Genomic DNA, 23446 nt, shown 5'->3' with positions numbered 1-23446 from the left:
TAACATCATTATGAACATAAAGTCCCAAGGTATGAAAACCTAGGGATAAACTAACCCAAGTCAAATGAGATATTATGGCTTCCTTATGCTCCAACATTCTCACCAATACATTACCCTTATTTTGTTCTAGATTATAATCTCTAATGAGAAATATAGCTCCATGAGAAAATTCCTCCATCATAATGAATCCAGAAATGTATTGATGATGAGTATATGAAGCAACTTGAGTAGTAAAATCGTGTGCTATGAATGCATAAGCAGACAAAGAATACATGTGTTGAGCTACTAAAGAAGTAACAACTCCCAAAGAAGCTAGAGCAAGACATAATTGAAAGTGAAGAGAGTTATTGATTATGTTGTAAAGACCCTTATGCTCATGTCCTAATAAGCCTCTTAGAGGAGCATGTGTTTCATAAATTGATCCTCGCAATTGCTCAATAAGCATTTCATTGGTCAAAATCAGTTTTCTATTGGTTTATTTTGTATCTTTTTCTAGAAATTAGCTAGGGGGTTTATCTGGCTAATTTCTGAATTCCAAATTCATTCTCTCTATGAACGAGTTTTTGAAAAGGATGAAGAAATGGATTATGTTTCTTTTGAAAATGATTTTGTAAAGATTTTTGAACCTAATTGTTCTTGAACTATATGTATAGTACTTTTATGTTTTCACACCAAAGTTTTAACACATGAACTTAAAAGTATATACTTTATATGATATAAACCATCTTGATTGATGTATCCACTATAGTAATGAAAAATATTTATCCAAATTTGGTCGAATCGATCAAGAATATCATCATCTGATAGACTGGTCCAAGACAACTTACTAATTCGCCACCCTGAGATGCCACAAAACTTTTCTTTAGCTAAAGAAAAAATAATTGATTTAATCAGAGTTGTTGAGTTTAATTTATTGGTAATAAGGTCAGTAATGAAATAATCATCTAGCATTTTGGCTCTAACCACGAGAGGTCTCATTTTAACATGCATAAAAAAACCTAAAAAAGAAAACAGAAATCTTGGAGAATTCAAGACTACATATCCTATAGGATTGAAACCAAAGATGAAAATAATATTGCCAAAAATGAAATAGATGATATCTACATTTTTTCACTTGAAGATGCATACCCTTTAGAGCTATAAGGGATCTTTCTCCATATCTCACATAATGGATGAAAGAATCCTTCAACAACCAAATCTTTTTGTTGAAATTTGTTTAGGACAAAATATAACAATATATTTGATCTTTTTCTCAAAATGAGTTCGATTCAGAAAAGATTAATAGAACAACAATTGTGAATTAAAATTTCATTTGATAAGAGAAATTAAAAATGATTCACATTCATACACATAATAATTCCAAAGGAAAAAGGAGAACATATTTTCTCTTTGTAAGATCAATGTCAAACTTTTTGATAGATCTCAATGATAAAGAAAAATACAAGATGTAAACAAAAAAAATTCAAGTTCTTTCATTTTTGAAGATCTTTTTCTTCCAAGATGTTGTAGAGAATTTAGAATTTTTTGAATCTGGAAAACCATTTGGATGAGAGTGTAAGGTTCAATAGTCAATAGATACCAAATGACAAAGATCTAATGAAAAAAAAGAACATTTGATCACAGATACAAGGCAAAAGAGAAGACATTTTCTTTGGCCTCATTATCGATTAGAAGATCTTATTTGCATGAATAGATTTTGGTAGAATACCAATAATGGTAGTCGATTTATTATGTTAAGAGTATGCATATATCCTAAAATAGATCATTGAGAACATATTAAAAATAATTTTTATTTTATACGGCTAAGGCACAATTTTATTTTGATAAGAGAAGTTGTTCAAAAATTTGGAAATCAAGCCAAAATTTTATTGGGTACAAAACAGTCACCGATTGTTGGACAAAATGAAGATCTAAATAAAGTAAAGCATAAAAAAAAAGAATCTTTTTGTAGCATAAATTTGTCCCTTCCTTTTGACCCCTCCCCATACAATAAGCTTCTTATGATACTCAAAAAAATAATAAGTTCACTTAGAGATTCTATTAGGGAATGGATAGGTTCACTTATGTCTAAGCTTAGAGATTCTATTATGGAATGGATAGCTTCACTTTTGTCCAAGCTTAGAGCTTTTCTTATCAAATGGATAAGTTCGCTTACAAATTTTATTATTAGATTGACAAGAGAACTTTTCTCTAAACTTAAACTTCAATTTAAAATATTTTTAAATCAATTTAAAAGATTTTTAAATCTACTTAAAAAGAAACTGAGAAAATTGATAGATCTGCTCATAAATAAGTTGAAAACTCAATGTATCAACTTTACAAGTTTTCATATAAACCTTATAAATGAAATTAGAGTGAAACTAATCAATTTTCTAAGTTTCATAAGAGATATAATAGATAGACTATAAGTTAAGCTAGAAAAACATAGACATTTAAGTTGTTGGAAGAAAATCCAAAACTCGAAGTTTTTTTTTTATTAAAAAGCTTTTAGAGGTATATTAAATTTATGATATATATAATTGTTTAGTTCAATATTGGAAGTCTTCAAGATGGTAAAAACCAGTTATATGGTTGGTTGCTTTAGTAAGTTACTAAAACAACCAGCCATAGCTATGTAAGCCTATTCCCAATAAGTCAATGCCTAAATAACATGTCCAAGCTAGAATAAATCCTAGAGAAGCAAAAATCATCATTTTTTGTCCTTTCTGACCCTTGTTTATTCTAGTATGTAAATATATTACAAATATAATCCAAGTTACTAATGCCCAAGTTTCTTTTGGATCCTAGCCCCAATAAGATCTCCATGCTTCATTGGCCCATACTACCCCAAAAAATATGCCTATAGTTAAAAGAGAAAATCCTAGACCAATAGCATGATAACTTAATTGATCTAATTATTTAGTGTTGGTAAAAAAAATTTTCCTTTCTTGTTTCCTGTGAAAATATGATTCTTAATGCCCAAATGATGAACAATATGACTCTTGAAAAGCCATTCTCTGATTACCGGCTTCTCTCTGAATTGGTAGGTACAGCTCCCTATGTGAGTGATGTTCAAGGAATTATGTTTTGTTCCTAAAACTAATGTGGGGTATGCTCTTAACCTGAGAGCAGAAGTGGCAAACCAAATTAAGTCTAATCAGAACTTAATTTAGGCAAGAAAAAATTACTAATCTACAAACCAAGCAATAGAACTCACAAATCTTATGAATCCATATACTCAGCATCAACTAAACTACAAGAAATATCAATGGAAATATAGATGAAATGATCAAGAAATTCCAATGAATCCTCCCTTGAATATCCCAAAGCACATCCTACTTTGGTTAATTCATATCCTCGTAACAAAAGAATGAAACATCTTTTCTTTCCTTCTGTAATTCAGATTTAAAAGAAAGAAACATAGAAGCAACAATTAACTAACTAAATGGAACAAAAAATCATTGATATAAAACACCCTTCTATTGACTCTGCAACATCAAGTCTATTACATCAACAATTTGCGCCCCCCACCCACCCCTTTGTTATTATCTTCTTCAATAGTATATATAAAGTTTACAAACATACAACATTCATGGGAATACAAAGTATTTTAACTTCCAGAATTCAAAAGGGCATGTGACAAGTGACTACGAAATTACAAAAAAGAGGAACTAATATGACGTTGTCCCTTCATTTGACCTTGCTCAATAAAATGAACTAAATAGACCTTTATCGAATTAATATAATCTAGTCTATAATACCATGGCTGCTCAACCAAATATTGAAGATATTTAACAAGAACTTGCAAGCTTCTATCCATGAACAGAGAAAGAATTGATTATAACCTTGCAAATTGACACCTCCCTGTGGCCCTTGAACTCTAAGTTCTTTGCTATACTCTTCCCATTTCTTAGTCCTCTGTCATCTCTAACTTGATGTGTATTTTCATTAAACGCATCTTCCCTACTTCCAATGTAAATACCATGATAGGCCTCATAATAATATTTCACCAGTAGGTTCACACAATTAGCCTTTAGAATGTCATTGCAACCATGCCGAAGTAAAGTTTCTGTGCAATAATCTATGATTATTTGACAAGCCAATCCCTTAACCTTGGGATATGCAAACCATTTGGTACCATATTTATAGTATGAAGTGGATCTAGATTACCCACTATGTGCTCCAGTAACATTCCAACCATTTTTGGATTGCCAAGGCTTTGCTTAATCAGCTCCTCCCATAGCTTATCATCATGTTGCATCGTGACAAACTTTATAGCTTGTTACATATATTCCAATTTATTTATGATAAGTGCAAGAGCCTTCTTTGAATTGCCCATCCTCCCAAGAATAAATACTTTCTCTTTTATAAGACCTCTTCTGATACAAATCTCATAAGCCTTGTCAAGCGAGTAATATTGGTTGTTGCGGAGGAATGGGAGAAGCAATCTGGGCTCATATTCTACATAAAGCTCTACCTGAAGGCCATGGAATTCTTCCCTTGCATTAGGATCTATCTCAAAGAGTGCATGTAAATATTCATGCAGGTATAATTTGTGTGTCTTATCATTGCCAAATTCCAACAACTATGAAACTACATCAGTTGGTGGGATAAACTTTCATTTCTAGACAAGTAACACTACAGCTCTTTTCAAATCTAAATTCATCAGAGCTTCTAGCTTGCCTTGTAAAAAAAAAATCATATAGATTGTGCTCCTCGATAAATTCAAATATGCCAGGCTTCCTCAGATCTACATATATTACAAAAGTCTTCTCATATTGTTTATTAATGACATACAAATCAGCTAGAGCCTCTCTCAAAGTGGGAGTTGTAGAGCTCATATTTAACTATGGTTCAATAGCATCAATGACCATGGATGCACTATATATAGATGATGGCCAAGTTTGAATTGTTGACAATAGTTGTTTATGGAATGTTGGATTTGTGGCTAGAGCTATGAGAGCTACCTCATACACAGTATCCCATAGTTGAGGATTATTGGTGGGGATGTAAGGTACCAAAAGGGGTAGCTATCGATCATGTGCAAATTACAACACTATCTCTCCCATGTTGTTGCAAATCCATGCAACAATTTTGGGCACAAAGTAGCTGCTTTAGCATATTGCCTTTCCAAGAAATGAAGATATTTTGAACCCACCTCATCAAGAAGTTTGATTCAAGCTTTTCCAACTTCAATTGTGGCTAGTGCTTTTTCATGTTGTCAATTTTGAAGAAGCCAAACTATATGGTCATCTACATCCCTAGGATTTTCAATGATTACACCTTTAGGAAAAACTATATAGTATAGGGGTTCCTCCCCAAGAGCCCACTGCCCTCCTACACCACTGCTTCCTGAGAAAGAAGCATGTGCGAGAAGATAATCTTTGGCCTTGAAATGCTCAAATCCATTTATTGGAAGTTCATCTGTTACAAGATCTTCATTTTTCCAAGTCACTATATGTACCTCTGGTCTTTGGGCACATCCTTGTCATGATGATAGAGTGTTCCCAACTTCATTTTCTCCATCTTCCCTATCAGGTATACATGCTAGAATAACTAGAGCATCTCCATTATACTCAGTGAACCCTATTGACTAATAAGTCATAATATAAATGCTAACAGAGTTGTGGGGCTAAAACATACACAATTTCATTGGCTTCACCTCCAAAAGAAACTAAATACAATTCAATCTCTGACTGCCACAAATTTTTCTCTTGAAGTTAATATCAAATCAGAAAATTCAATGCTATCACCTTCTTGATATTGAGATAAATAGTATATCATCCCTAGGTGATCAATTTAGTTATTTTGGAAGACCCTTCTAAAGAATTGGAATTAAAGCATAAGTTAATATTGAAATGTTTCTCCAAAGTCCAATTATCACTTGAAATGCATCCCTTTGAAATACTTTATATATCTTGAGCCTACAGATCATAATATCATGTGGAATGCAATTGAAATAACAATATATTTCATTCTACTTTTGTAATTCTGGAGACTTCTTAAGCCTAAAGCAATTAGAAATATGAAATCCTTCAAGATTTTGTCCAAATAGATTCATGTGACTTTTGATTCTCATTCTGCTTTAGAAGGAACATCAATAGGAGCACATTTTCCTTGCCAGGTTGGGATCTATAACCTACCCAATATGAAGAGACTTTTAAAAACAACCCATCCGGCTTAGAGCAAGAAGGCAATGGCAGGGAAACTCAACAAAGATAGCCTATTCTAGGGAGGACTTAGACCTAGACTTGAACAAGACTAGACCTGACTAAGACATAAACTTTTTTAAAATCTTCTACTTTGACAGCATGGGTGAAGGACAAAAAGTGGGGCAATAGTTAGTAAAGACCCATTTACAAGGATTTCTAAGTGAAAGGTAAAAAGTTTGTTTCAATTTTATTTTTCTTGATCATGTAAATACCAATTTTTATTGAAGAAAAATTAAATTTTCACATTGAAACTATGAGTTAACATAAAAACTTGGCATAGTAATTGCACCTAACCACCAAAGCATACTAGCCTTGTAGTTGTATAACTATATGAATCATGGAAGAAGTCCATGAAAGGAACATGAATGACTCATACAAATTGCTTAACAATAAATGCCCTGAATAGAGTGAATGGGAAACTAATACTTCTATTATACAAATACACGTCACTATCATGCCCTTTCCTCCTAAATTACTTAGTTTTTCACTTTTATAAATTAAGGTTCCCCAATAAATAAGAACAATCACAAAAGTAAGAGAAAAAGAGACATGAGCTGATATATGTTCTAGAGTTATAAATATCATAATAAACCCATTTATTTTTTAATATAGGATTTGTTTCATAAGAAAAAGATAAAATCTATTGATATGTAATAAATCATATTGACATAGACTAAACAATGATAGTAATTTACTATATAGGTACTCCATATATAATAGATATCTATAGATATTAGATATGGAAGGGATTCTAACCTATATTATCTTATTAACAATAATGTCACCACTCGAATTTGAACCGAGATGCTCTAACACTACTAATCCCATTTCACTTGCTGCTACTATGGGAATCACTTTTTCTTTCTCTTCCTTTGGCTGCTAATAATTTTTAGTTCTCTAGGTTGTCCCCTATTAACCTATGGATTCAACAAATAGTTAACCTATTCGAGAATATTTTAATCTATGCTCAATTTCCACTCCCCAAAGCATTTCATCGATTAACACACCCTTCTTCATCTTTGGGTGCCTAGGTATCCATCGTGTGCCCTTAGTTCTTTTAACCTTTCCACTCAAGGCCATCTGAAAGAGTGACTAATATTAAATACATGAAATCATCTTATCAAATTCCATGAATGATAAAATAAATCATAAATAAAACTATCAAGATAAGGGAACTCGAACCACTAGCATCCATCACAAGGTCAACCACTATCTATTGAACCCTCTTGATTAAGTCTACCATATGAGGTCAATAATCAACAATAGCCTTCCCCCCAAACATAGCTCACAATTTTCATTGTATTGTGCTCTCCAAAGAGTAACTCTCCCAAAAGCAATAAGTTGTTGACCCTAGGAATTCTTGAAGTTCTAAAGAATTCAAACCCTAGGAGAACTAGGAACAAAAAGCTCTTCTTTTCTCCACTGAATCTTTGGTCTTATCTTAAAAAGATTTCCCTTCTCCGACCCTTCTTGCCTAATTAGAAGGGACAACTAATGTGTTCCACTTTTTTAATTAGGATTTGTGGTTGGTTTGTGACCCCTAGATGATGAAAGCGTCCTTGGAGCAATCTCATAGTTCCTACAAGGTGGAGATGATGGGTTCAGTCCATGGCATGACTTTTCCTTCTGCCCCCATTTTTTTGGGCTAAAAAGGGTTGAAGGCAGATAGTACATCAATTTGTTCACAAGGGCCAACTTTATCCTCTTCCCCAAGGAACCTACTTATTGGATCCCTAGGAGAGCCACCAACTCCAACTATGGACCATGTATGATCCATACTAGATCTAACCAACTACACACCCTACCTTCTCTACATTCTTGATAGTCTATCTTTGTCTTAATAGAGTTTTTTAGTGGCATGTTATGGTCCTTTCTCCCATTATTGATAAAAAGTGAGACATTGGTTCAAGTGAAAAATACTACCATTGCCGCCTAAACAATCAGACATCCAACTCGTAATCACAATGACCCGATTGCAAGAGTAGAGCTCTACCAACTAATCTATATCCTCATGGATATCAAATAAAGCAGAAAAGAATCCTACTACATAGCATATAATGAGCTATCCTGGGCTTTAATCATCTCCTAGAGGAGTGTGCATAATGGCATGCACATTTTTGAAAGAACTAGCTACTCATAGGGTTCCAATATTATAGGACCAACATACATCCAATAGGCTAATTTTACTTTATCTCTATCTCAATTTGATCTATATTCCAATCCTACATTAGAAAAATATCCCTTTCTCTATTTAGAATCTTATTGATACCATTTTTTTCCCTTCTATAAGTCTTTTTTTTTCAATTCAATAATATTGTTCCACCTCAGACAGAATGATTCAAGCCTTCAAAACAATAGGACCAAAACCTATTACCTTACCACTTGGCTATGCCCCATTATTTTTTTATAATAATCCATTAAGATAAATTGATGCAATGTTTCATTTGAATCTGAATTGCATTAATATAATTTGATTCACTATGCAATTATGCATAGAAAAATTGGAGGGGCATAGATTCTTGAGTTAATCAAATATCTAACTATAGGGGAGCCTAAAAAGAAACAAGAATATACATTCATTGGTCATTCCCTATCAGAATAGGTAAAATATTGTATAAATAAATGATCCCTTCCAACTCGAAGACTAAAAGTCTAATCTTGTCGAATAATTCGATTGATTGGCCAAATACTTTTAGATCTTTACATTATTCATTGGAGAATCAAAATGTCAGTTATCCTCAACTTCCATATTTTTCTAAACAATGCCGCTTTTCAGTTGAATAATCCCTTTTTGGCCAAATTGCCTGAAGCTTATGCAATTTTTTATCCAATTGTTAATGTAATGCCAATTATCCCTCTATACTTTTTTTATTAGTCTTTGCTTGGCAAGCTGTCATAAGTTTTCGATAATGATAATCTAACTTTTTATTGATTTTTGTTTGTATTCACTTGATATGGAAAAAATAGATTTTTTTCAATCATTTTATTTTGATTAGTTAGTTGTTACTGTAGACACCTTAAAAAATCCTTTAGAAAATAAAGTATTTTTATTTTTTGAAAAAGTCCCTGATGACATCATCATTTATTAATTAATTAATTATTTAATTTATTTATTTATTTTTATGCCATTAAATCCCTTTATCTTAATTAAAAATATTTAATTAAGGAATCCGTCCCAAAAATGTTTAAATCTTATTTAAATATTATTTCCCTATTTATTAATTATTTAATTAATAAATTGACCAAAAATTCCAAAATAAATTATTTATTTATTTTTGGCCCAAAACTTGGCCAATTTCTTTAAGACCACTAATCTCTTCCAAAATCTTCTAATCCTTCTTTAATTTTGATTAAAGGCTAATCCCATCGTTTCCTACACCCAATCCCAACTCAAAATATTTAATTAAGATTAAATATTAATCCTCATATTTATTAAAAATACTTTAATAAATATCTCCTCAACCCAAACCCTTGAAATAAATAAAATTTTATTTATTTCCTAAAAACCTTATTTATCCTCATCCTAGGAAGTTCTAGACTCTTCTAGAAAGTCTTCATCCTTATCCAAAGCCTAGACTCTTCTAGAAGATGTCAATCCTTATCTTTGACCCTAATCCTAATCCCCCCCTAACCTTGTCACATTCCCTAAACATGGGTTAAGACTTGCTAACCCAAGCCAAAGCCAACAAATATCTCCTCCTTCACCCACCCTCATTAAATGCCATCCACTTGCCCATCTCTAACAAGCCTAATCTAACCTTAACCCAAGCCTAATCCAAGCCTTAATCATTTGCACATTCCTAAGTCAAGCTTAAGACTTTCTTAATCCAACCCAAGTCAAAATATCTCAACTCTCTCACAAGTATCCCAACCATAAAACTTTACGAAGCCCACAAAGCCATAAATGACTCTTACAAGCCCATTCATTGCTCTTACAAGCCATTATGAGGGTCTTTATGAGCTTTGAGCCTCCTTTGTTGACCCCTCAACCCCTCTTGCTCTAACCAATGACCCTGTGACATGTGTCACTCCCTGATTGGCTGTAAGAAAGCACAATCCATGTGCTCTCCTCTCATTCAATCTAAACCTTCCATAAGCTTTCTCCCATCCTTGCATCCTAGCCCTTGATCCCTCAAGCCCTTTGCTTATTTAAGGAATCCTCTCCCAAGCCATTTTAACACAATCACTCATAGTAACAAAGTAATGTCATTTTGATCATGAAGTAAAGCCATAATGCCATTTTTGAGAAGCCATTTTACATCAAATCCATTCACCCAAGCCAAAATCCATCAAGAACACCATTGAAGCCTTTGGAGAATCGAGCATACATCCTATCTAATTAGAAAAAGCTACTCAACAAGAGATGTTCTCATTGAGAGAGTCCATTAATGGCTCATATTCTCAATTGAGAGCTCATCTTAGTCTATCTTGAAGTTACGTTTATTTAGTTTTGTGAATACTTTTGATTTGATATTTAGTGTTCTTTGCATTACTAATCCTCGTATACATTTTGGCAATCCCTTTATCTTAATTAAAAATATTTAATTAAGGAATCCCTTCCAAAAATGTTTAAATCTTATTTAAACATTATTTCCCTATTTATTAATTATTTAATTAATAAATTGACCAAAAATTCCAAAATAAATTATTTATTTATTTTTTCCCCAAAACTTGACCAATTTCCTTAAGACCACTAACCTCTTCCAAAATCTTCTAATCCTTCATTAATTTTGATTAAAAGATAATCCCATCATTTCCTACCCCTAATCCCAACTCAAAATATTTAATTAAGATTAAATATTAATCCTCATATTTATTAAAAATACTTTAATAAATATCTCCTCAACCCAAACCCTTGAAATAAATAAAACTTTATTTATTTCCTAAAAACCTTATTTATCCTCATCCTAGGAAGTTCTAGACTCTTCTAGAAAGTCTTCATCCTTTTCCAAATCCTAGACTCTTCTAGAAGATGTCAATCCTTATTTTTGACCCTAATCTTAATCCCCCCCCTAACCTTGTCACATTCCCTAAACATGGGTTAAGACTTGCTAACCCAAGCCAAAGCCAACAAATATCTCCTCCTTCACCCACCCTCATTAAATTCCATCCACTTGCCCATCTCTAACAAGCCTAATCTAATCTTAACCCAAGCCTAATCCAAGCCTTAATCATTTGCACATTCCTAAGTCAAGCTTAAGACTTTCTTTATCCAACCCAAGTCAAAATATCTCAACTCTCTCACAAATATCTCAACCATAAAACTTTATGAAGCCCACAAAGCCATAAATGACTCTTACAAGCTCATTCATTGCTCTTACAAGCCATTATGAGGGTCTTTATGAGCTTTGAGCCTCCTTTGTTGACCCCTCAACCCTTCTTGCTCTAACCAATGACCCTGTGACATGTGTCACTCCCTGATTGGTTGTAAGAAAGCACAATCCATGTGCTCTCCTCTCATTCAATCTAAACCTTCCATAAGCTTTCTCCCATCCTTGCATCCGAGCCCTTGACCCCTCAAGCCCTTTGCTTATTTAAGGAATCCTCTCCCAAGCCATTTAACACAATCACCCATAGTAACAAAGTAATGCCATTTTGATCATAAAGTAAAGCCATAATGCCATTTTTGAGAAGCCATTTTACATCAAATCCATTCACCCAAGCCAAAATCCATCAAGAACACCATTGAAGCCTTTGGAGGATCGAGCATACATTCTATCTAATTAGAAAAAGCTACTCAACAAGAGAGCTTCTCATTGAGAGAGTCCATTAATGGCTCATATTCTCAATTGAGAGCTCATCTTAGTCTATCTTGAAGTTACGTTTATTTAGTTTTGTGAATACTTTTGATTTGATATTTAGTGTTCTTTGCATTACTAATCCTCGTATACATTTTGGCAATCCCTTTATCTTAATTAAAAATATTTAATTAAGGAATCCCTTCCAAAAATGTTTAAATCTTATTTAAACATTATTTCCCTATTTATTAATTATTTAATTAATAAATTGACCAAAAATTCCAAAATAAATTATTTATTTATTTTTTGCCCAAAACTTGACCAATTTCCTTAAGACCACTAACCTCTTCCAAAATCTTCTAATCCTTCTTTAATTTTGATTAAAGGCTAATCCCATCATTTTCTACCCCTAATCCCAACTCAAAATATTTAATTAAGATTAAATATTAATCCTCATATTTATTAAAAACACTTTAATAAATATCTCCTCAACCCAAACCCTTGAAATAAATAAAACTTTATTTATTTCCTAAAAACCTTATTTATCCTCATCCTAGGAAGTTCTAGACTCTTCTAGAAAGTCTTCATCCTTATCCAAAGCCTAGACTCTTCTAGAAGATGTCAATCCTTATTTTTGACCTTAATCTTAATCCCCCCCCTAACCTTGTCACATTCCCTAAACATGGGTTAAGACTTGCTAACCCAAGCCAAAGCCAACAAATATCTCCTCCTTCACCCACCCTCATTAAATGCCATCCACTTGCCCATCTCTAACAAGCCTAATCTAATCTTAACCCAAGCCTAATCCAAGCCTTAATCATTTGCACATTCCTAAGTCAAGCTTAAGACTTTCTTTATCCAACCCAAGTCAAAATATCTCAACTCTCTCACAAATATCCCAACCATAAAACTTTATGAAGCCCACAAAGCCATAAATGACTCTTACAAGCCCATTCATTGCTCTTACAAGCCATTATGAGGGTCTTTATGAGCTTTGAGCCTCCTTTGTTGACCCCTCAACCCCTCTTGCTCTAACCAATGACCCTGTGACATGTGTCACTCTCTGATTGGTTGTAAGAAAGCACAATCCATGTGCTCTCCTCTCATTCAATCTAAACCTTCCATAAGCTTTCTCCCATCCTTGCATCCGAGCCCTTGACCCCTCAAGCCCTTTGCTTATTTAAGGAATCCTCTCCCAAGCCATTTAACACAATCACCCATAGTAACAAAGTAATGCCATTTTGATCATAAAGTAAAGCCATAATGCCATTTTTGAGAAGCCATTTTACATCAAATCCATTCACCCAAGCCAAAATCCATCAAGAACACCATTGAAGCCTTTGGAGGATCGAGCATACATTCTATCTAATTAGAAAAAGCTACTCAACAAGAGAGCTTCTCATTGAGAGAGTCCATTAATGGCTCATATTCTCAATTGAGAGCTCATCTTAGTCTATCTTGAAGTTACGTTTATTTAGTTTTGTGAATACTTTTGATTTGATATTTAGTGTTCTTTGCATTACTAATCCTCGTATACAGTTACAATTTAACTATTTCTAATTGGATCATTTTCATTAACTAAATTGATGTAACACTCTTTTTCCTTAGCCCCATTTTATTTTGTGATACATCTATTCTCATCAAAATAACTTTAGTCAATATCTATTCTTGATAGATCAAAATAACTTTAGTCAATATCAACTGCATCACAGTTGTAGTTTGGGTGATTAGCTAGTTATTAGAATATATTATTTTCTAATAACATATCTTTAAATATTATATTTAAGAACAAGTAACAATGATAATTTATCTATTTCAAATTTTATTCTATAATAGACATAGACTATACTTGTTTCTATTGTTTTGTTGATATGATCAATTGGTTGATTGTGGCAATCTTAAACAAGTTTAGGATAGTTTAATTAGTATTCAAATTCCTTTTTATCCTATTCAATTCTGAGCAAAGAAGAAAAGAGAAATGAAAAAGTGGCATCATTTAAACAAATATGGAAGTTGAGGGTAACTAACATTTTGATTCTGTAATGAATAATGTAAAGATCTAAAAGTATTTGGCCAATCAATCAAATTGATTGACAAGATTAGACTTTTAGTCTTTGAGTTGTAAGGGGTCATTTATTTATACAATATTTTACCTATTCTGATAGGGAATGACGAATGAATGTATATTCTTTTTTCTTTTTAGGTTCTCCTATAGTTAGATATCTATTTAACTCAAGAATCTATGCCCCTCCTATTTTTCTATGCATAATTACATAGTGAATCGAATTATAATAATGAAATTTAGATTCAAATGAAACATTGCATCAATTTATCTTTTAATGGATTATTATAAAGCAATAATGGGGTGTGTCCAAGTGGTAAGGCAACAAGGTTTACTCCTATTATTTTGAAGGTTTGAATCCTTCCATCCTAGGTGGAACAATATTATTGAATTGAAAAAAAAGACTTATAGAAGGGAAATATGATTTTGATAAAATTCTAAATAGAGAAAGGGATATCTTTGTGATGTAGGATTCAAATATAGATCAAATTGAGATAGAGATAAAGTGAAATTAGCCTATTGGATGTATGTTAGTCCTGCTTATATTGGAACCCTACAAGTAGCTAGTTCTTTCAAAAATGGGCATGCCATTATACATGCTCCTCTAGGAGATGATCATTTTAATGTAATGCATTCTATGTTAGAATGTGAAAGATATTTTACTACCGCAACTGCTAACATAGTAGATCATTATGTACTAGCACGTGAATCTCAAGAAAGAGTTGTGGATAATATTCTTTGGAAAGATAAAGAGGAACACCCTGATCTTATTATATTGACACCTACATATACCTCTAGTATTTTTGCATGAAATTTTCTATCTCTAATTCTTTAGAGATGGAAAATAGAAACAAACTATGTACATAAAATGTATGTATCCATTCAAGTCATTGCTTGAAATCGGGATACACACATAGTTTACTAAACTAATTACCCATTAGTAAACCTATTCATCTTATTATGTAGATATGAATCTACAAATATGATCTATTCTATCGATTTTATCAATGAGTGAGGTGATCCTTAATCTTTCTACTAAGATCTTAGAGATTTAGTATTTTCATTTATGACTATAATTAAGGTAGAATCAAAATGGAAAGAACTTTTAACATTTCATAAATGAGAAAATTATTATTAATAATTTGAACTAAAAGACTAAGTCTAATTAATTAAATTAAGGATGACCCTCCATGGATTCTCCTATATAAGTTGCGGCTATAGTTGCAAAGATTAGAGCTTGAATGCCACTTGTAAATAATCCTAGGAACATTACAGGTATAGGTACCATTAAAGGTACTAAGGAAACAACAATAAATTATGGTAAGAGACTATGATCCCCCTCTACAAGAGAAACTTTAGTGAATACTTTATGTATAAAGAACAACATACATTAATCATTTATGATGATCTTTCCAAACAAGCACAAGCTTATTGACAAATGTCTCTTCTATTAAGAAGATCATCTAGTCAGGAAGCTTATCTAGGAGATGTTTTCTATTTACATTCTCACTTATTAGAAAGATTAGCCAAATTGAATTCGTAGTTAGGTGGAGGTAGTTTGATTGCTTTACCAATAGTTGAGACTCAAACTGGAGATGTCTCACCTTATATTCCCACCAATGTAATTTCTATTAATGATGGACAAATCTTCTTGTCAACTAATCTATTCAATGCAGGAATTCAACCTACTATTAATGTGGTTCTTTTCATATATGGAGTAGGATCGATAGCTTAGATAAAAGCTATGAAAAAAGTAGCTAGGAAATTAAAATTAGAATTAGCTCAACTTGCAGAGTTAGAATCTTTTGGAAAATTTGCTTTTGGTCTTGATAAAGCTACACAAGATCAATTGGCAAGAGGTCAATGATTACACGAGTTCCTTAAGCAATCTCGATCAAATCCTTTGACAGTGGAAGAACAAATGGCCATGATTTATACTAGAACAAATAGATATCTAGATGTATTAGAGATCATACAAGTTTAAAAAATTATTCTTAAGTTGCATGACCATTTAATAAAAAATAAACCCCAGTTTGGAGAAATTATACATTCTATTAGGGCATTCACACAACAAGAAAAAGATCTCTTAAAAGAAGCTATTCAAGAAAATATCCAAATTTTTACTATGCTCAAAATAGTATAAAAGAGTTTTAATCATTTTGTAACATTTAACAAAGCATAACGACAAATTATTACATCCACTAGGATTTGAACCTATACCTAAGATTTAGAAGACCTCTGTCCTATCCACTAGACAATGGACACTTTATTTTTATTATTCCTTGAAATAATTTATCAATTGGAACTATAAAATTATGATTTTTTCAATCACCACCTCCCCAGGTTAAGTTGGTACTTGTTGTTGCATCAGGAGCTATCAAATTGGGTGCTAAAGCACGAGTGTTTTGTATCCACTGAGAAAAGATAGGTTGTAATTGGATAGTAATATCTGGAAACATATCTTTAGGATGTCCTAAAGTGTTCATAGTATCATTATGAATATATAGACCAAAACTATGGAAACCTAAGAAAACACATACCTAGTTGAGGTGTGATACAATTACATCACGATGTCTTAGAACATGGTCTAAAAGATTGTTGTATTGAGTAGTCGGATCATAGTCTCTTACCATAAAAATGCCTCCTTTTTCCTAATTATTAATGAATTATATATTGAAATAAGAATAATATTTTTTTATATTTACTTTTTTCTAAAAAAAAACAAAAAGAGATAAAAAGATACAAAAAAGCAATCCGTATAAAAAAGTAATCTATTGATAAAGCTCTCATAACTTTTTTTTTACGATCTTTATAGATCCCTTCTTCATGGATGAAATATTATAGATTTACAAATTATCTATCATTTGTATGATACAAATAATTCTAAGTTAGAATTATAACTTAGAATTGTATAATATGTCAATAGCAATATGGAAAATTCATCACTAGACCATTTATTAATTTAATTCCTATTTAAATTTCAAACTAAAAAATTATTCTAACCTTTCAATCACTCAACATGTATAATTCAATTATTTCAATCAAAATATTTTTTAAAAGAGCTCATGGAACCATGCTATCAAACATTCCAAAATCAAATAAAGAATTAGATATTTGATCTTCATCATCTACTATCTAGTTTAGTGTTTGTTCAATAACTCTTTTACTCACAAATGCAATGTATGCATTTGGCTTGATAATCGACATTAGCCAACATACCAAATCTAGCAGTGACTCCATCAATTGTCAGAGATGTAAGAACTGAAATATATTACATTTTTTTATTCCTTTTGATGTGTATGCAACACAACAGTTATCTTATTCATTTGCATTAATCTAAAACTTCCTTCTTGCATATGAGTTCTGCCAGAAGCACATGCAAGAATTAATGGAAGAAGATGCCCAATAGCATACCGTACTAAATGGGTTATTTTATCATCCACTACCAATCCCATACTACCTCCCATGAATTGAAAATCCATAACTTCAAGTGCGACAAGAAGACCATTTATTTGACCTATGCCTATTTGAATAGTGTCAGGTAAACCTGTTTGTTTTTTATAGGAAGTGTTATAATCATCATAACATTGTTCTTTTGCTTCTATAAATTCATCCTTTCCTAGATTAAGTGTAATCTTAATTAGTTTTACACCAACGTCGACTTACTCTTTTTCTTTTTAGTTAAAGAAGCATAAGTTAAAGGATATTCTTCTTCAATATCCTTAGTATCTTCAATATCCTCAGTATCTTCAATATCTTTTATATAAGTTTCTTCATTTTTCTTACTCAATTTTTCTTTTCTATCTAGTGCTAATATAGAAATTTTTCTCATTATATCTAGTAAATATAGAAAAAATACATCAATCTCAATATCTTCAGTACACAACATCATATGCTAACCTATACGAATAGGAAATCTAATATATGAGGATACACTACTAAAACGTGCTACAACATAAGATTAAGGAAATCTAACATGCTAACACTAAAGCATTAGATAATCCAATAAGTCAACCACATCATCTATCATATGCTAACATCAGACAAATAGGAAATCTAACATGCTAAACCAATAAGCAATAGATATGCTAATAAAGAAATTCACATCATCTAATCATATGCTAAACATCATGATATGGGAATGTGTCAAATAAACTAACATCTTTAAACATGATATCCAAGAATTCCAATAAAAGCATAAATCACAAGAAAGCATACTCCAAAACCCAAAGCATCAAGTGAAAACATCCAGCAACAATCGCACTAGGAAAAAAGATTGTCTCTATATATCGATCCCTAGCAGTGGTATGGGTAGCTATGCCTCCAAACCACATGGAACCCATAGGCCCACTCCCATTGTGCTAATGGAGATAATGATCCAACAACAAACACACACAAAAAAAACATCCATGGCTAACACTCACACTAGGCAGTATGATGACTGAAACCAAGACATAAACAATGCATAAACTACAAGTCCTAGTTAGACACTCTATGGGCTACTAAGTAGGGGTTGACATCATGGAGAGTCACTTGGAATTGACAAGCCCAAGCTTGAAATGCGCAGATTCAACTCCCTCAATGGCAAGGCTCTAGCACAAATTATTATCTTAAGTTTTATTACCACCCAATGTTTTATTTAGTTATCACTTATTTAAACTTCATCACCTCTGCCAACCCTCTAGGCACAATGATCACCAAGCTACAAGATAGAAGCCCCCTCCATATGCTACCCTACTCTACCCATACTCATCCAACAATGAGTGCTCGTAGGCATGCAAATTCCCAACCCACCCAAATGATCATAACTTCTAGAAGTACCATAGAAGATCGAGCCCTATAGGTCACTCAAAAAATGTTTATGCATGTACTTGTGTGTGCCACACCACTATCACAAAGATTATAGCATAAGGAGTGGATGAGAACACAAGAAAAATATCACTCAACCAATAACAACTCAAGAGGACAAATTCTATAGGAATCCCAAAGACAATAAAACCATACATCGTGAAATTACTCAATCGACCTCGATCCAAGAGTATGGATTCTACATGAATCCCAATGATGCAACAAGACCAAACATCATGAACTCACTCAGCCAGCCTCAATATGGGAGTATGGATTCTACACAAATCCTAGTGTCCACGAAACAAAATCATGGTCCAAGAGAAACCATAACAACAAGTATAAAATCACTCAACTAAACATGTCGTCAGGAGTAAAAATGTGATACGCATCCCAATGCAAACATAAAAGTGGAATAAAGGTTCAACCAACATCCAAACAAATGATCCAAGTCCACAACCAATCTCATGCCAAGAAAACTCAAGAAAATAGGATGACACAGAAAATGAGGTGAAAATCCCAAATTTTATAAAAATTTGAAATTAAAACCCATTTGGCCTTTAGGTACACAAACCCCAAAAATTTAAAAATAAATGAGTTCAAATACTGTATGCAAAAATGGCCAGAATAATGGTGCAAAACTCCAAACCCTCAACCTAAAAAAAAAAAAAGGAAATGCTCATACCTACCCAACCAGGTAGAGCTAGCATATAGAAATGGAGGGGAAAACTAGTTTTCAACCTCCTAACAAACAACTAACAAAAAAAAATGTAGAAAAAAAGTACAAACAATAAAATAGGAGAGCCCTACCTCACAGCTAAAAGGGCAAAATGAAAATCTAAGCCATAAAATAAAAAGCTTGCAGAAGTGGCCGAAAATCATGACAATCCAAGGTCTCCCCAAGCTAGATCCAACGAGATCAACCTCATGATGATCCCACGTTTGTAAGTCCCACAACTAACCAAATAGTATATCCTAATGAAGAGGATTTTGGGTTTTACTATTAAACTTTTTGATTCAAAAGTGAGAAGTGAGGAATGAATTTTTTTTTTGGATATATATTCACTTTTCAAGTGAATAATTGATTAGGGCACATAACCAGCCAACCTAGTTAAACCCCAAATCGACCCAAACAAGGCTATTCCTAGAAATAGGAATTCATCTATGGAAAAGCTGCTAGAAATTAAAAATTCTTAAAATCAAAAGCCCAAAATAACCCAACCTTAACAACTTTTGTGACAATGCGAACCTCTAAATGCACAGACATGTTCACTGGTCTAGTCACATAATGCAAATGAGTTCAAATTTAATAATCACTAAAAGGTTTAATTAAATAATTAAAATGAGGATATGTCAACCATATAGGGATGACATTGGTAAAATATGAATGGTTGAATCACTAACTCCATGTGCCACTGCTAGGGATATAAATCTTACAGACTAAACAACATGATCAAGTGCAATTGCATATAATAATATAGCTAAAGCAATAAATGCATTAAATCATCTAATGTAACCATTTATTTAATTATACTAAAATAATCTATTTACATCACTCGCATTCACATAAAGCATATCAACACAAGAATGAAGTAAATAACCATAGCATTAAATTCATCACATAATGAAATCAGATATATGTCCAAATACTGGATAATCAAATATCATCACAAAACACATTGTCATCTCAAAATGGCATCATCATGCAATATGATTAACTAAATAGCATAGTAGCCTAACATCTATGATACTAAAATCAAGTATAACATCTGACCTCTCAGGTCATCTCAAATGTAAAACACAACATAAATAACAACCATCTCTTGGATTAAAATATAAGAAGGTAAATATCCGCAACACAAAACCAATAAATCTAACATGGACAATCCATTTCTAATTTTTTAACAATTTAATAATGGTTTTTTAAACAACATGAAAGGGCACTTAAAATACATAAGTGAACATAGTTATAAACATGACTAATGATTGCTATAGGAATCTAGTCTAGTGTAGCATGGTAATAGTACACAATGCAATCTCTGCACACATCTTAGGGTAATCATAGAACAACATCATGATACCACATCAATCCTAATAACCACTAGCACAAACCTCAATGAACCATAAATCACATCATAATCTCCTAAATCAGTCATAAGCATAATCAAATCAATTGATACAACAACATAAATCTAAATCACCTCAATGGTGTAGACCACTCATGGTCCCAATCACAATCCATCACAATGAAAGATCAACAATGTTGCACCCATCAAGATGACTTACAGAAGTCAAATGGGAGAGGCACTACATCATCCCCCCAAAAGACTAGGCTTACTCCTAGAAGCCTACAATCTAAGAATAGAAACCCAACACACCAAGAACAAAATCAAAAGTGAGCAATAGGAATGACACAACAACTCTCCACAAGTCAAACCCAAATCACTCCAACATTCTCAAACCATCATGTCAACCTGCAAATAGTTCCACTACAAGAGAATAGGTGTCACATAAGCACAACATCCTCCAACAAGGAACCTCCTATGTGCTAGGAAAACCCATCTAGCCATAAAGTCAACAATACAAGGTAAACAAAAAGTCACTCTACCTCATCAACAGGTGCCCCAACTAAATATGCACCTACCACATGACCATAAAATCTGGTCAAAACACTATGCACTTCCAACAAGATTTGGAATCATGAGGAATAACCATCTAAACTTCCTAAGAATATTATCATGCCACACATGAGCATCCTTGAAAACATGTAAACCCACCCTTTGAGCATAGAGGATGACAATTTACGAACAAAATTACACACTCCAAAAGACTACTCACCACTACTAACCACCAAGCGTAGGAGCAGAATGCCTCTCCAAGGTATAAAAGCTCAACTACCACTAGGAACTAGGGTTACACAACCCAACCAAACAATATATCACCTTTCCACAAGGTTACAATGAAATTCACTACTAGACAAAACCATGTAAAACTTCATACCAACTCATAAGATGGTAATATGTGTTAAATGATACCATGTCCCTCTAGCACCATGCTAGGAATACCACACCTACCACTAAGCTCAATCTCTAGCCTCAAGTCAATAGTCAAAGAGAAAACTTGATTGAGACAATCCCTTTGAAGAAACAAGCTTAGGGAGAAAGAAACTACAGAGTATTAGGACTGAGAGGGAGTCTCTCTCAACCTCTACACTAAATCAGCCCAAGATGAGTTAGGGAGAATTCACAATTCCACCAACCACCACATACTCAAACAAGACTAACTGGGCTAGTGGCATAACCATGCTAGCCTTACTTTCTCAAGAGAGAAAAGGATACAGAGATGCACTGAAGTCAGCCTTCAAAAGATAGATCTAGACTCATCAAAATATGAAGTCACTCTCAAATAACAAGGCAACATCCACCACAAACAAGGAATGCTCACAAACCACACTTCACCTCACAAGGTGGATCAGTGCTAAAGAAACACACAAACCTGAGCATGAATCTCAAAAAGTACCTAGTAAATTATGAAGACTTTTTAACTCCTCCCTAAGAATAACATGAAGGGTTAAACTTCTCCAAAGGTCATAAATGTGATGTGTCATGATTGAATTGGCGTCTACTCAAAAAAAGGGTACTCAGAACATTGATCTGCACCTTTAGAAGTGCAAAAGAGTTAATTTTTATTCCCTAGGTAAAATTTTACATTAACACAGTCTTGCACAAAGTTTCTCAGAAAACCAAGTGAGAAAGTGCAATGAAATAGGCAAGAAAGTGTATGACCACTAGTTTCTCGCACTAAATTTCAAATCCACAAAAATTGCCTTCACTCCAGAGGCCATAACTTTCACATCTAAACTTGGATTGACTCCATTCAAAAAGATTCAGAAAGATATCGATGATTCCTACAACATGATGGAGCTTAGAGAGTCCTAAAATCTAATATTTTTAATTACTATACAAGATAAAACATCATATGCAACTCAAATCATCTCGGTTACCAAGACAAGCTATGGATGAAACATCCAAAACAACAAAAGAGCACATAAGACCAAAATGACACAAGACATGAAAAGAAAGGTAATAAACACAATTAAACCATCATTACTTCTCTTTCCTAATTTCATTTAATTAATCATAACATAAGCACTAATGCACAACGAAATTGAAAAGTTCTCAAAGCAAGGGTTCAAGAGTCACTTCCCAAAAAACAAGTACATATCTTTTCAATTTTCTTTCCAGAGAAAAATTAAGTTCAATCACCATTTAAAAAATCCAATTATACTAAACATTTTACTTCTACTAAAAGCACACTAGCATGTTCTATTTAATATTATCCCTAGTACGTACTACCAAAGGTTCAAGATGAATGTGATAGAGTCACAACACACAATTGGGCAATAGTAAAACACATTGAAAATAGTCATCAAGAACATGATCAAGAGGCCCAAATGGGGAATTTTCAATTCCAATAGTAAATATCAAAAGTCACATTTCAAAAATAAGTCAAACGTGACAACTATCACAAAGAGAGAGATGGATAAAATTTGATGACTATTCCAAGAGAGGAAAATACTGAAAACCAATGCTAGTCCAACAACATGAGGA

At 32.9% G+C, this 23446-nt stretch overlaps 1 pseudogene; it reads right to left on the bottom strand.

Annotated features, from left to right (window-relative positions):
• Window positions 1–3817: 3817 nt before the first annotated feature.
• On the bottom strand, window positions 3818–15920 carry LOC149563872 (vacuolar protein sorting-associated protein 41 homolog pseudogene; annotated as a pseudogene).
• Between the last annotated feature and the right edge of the window lie 7526 nt (window positions 15921–23446).

Source organism: Cupressus sempervirens, chromosome 4 (genome assembly GCF_028749045.1).
Source record: "Cupressus sempervirens isolate cs-2001-9-10 chromosome 4, ASM2874904v1, whole genome shotgun sequence".
NCBI classification, from domain to species: Eukaryota; Viridiplantae; Streptophyta; class Pinopsida; order Cupressales; family Cupressaceae; genus Cupressus; species Cupressus sempervirens.
This window is presented reverse-complemented; position numbering and strand designations above follow the sequence as displayed.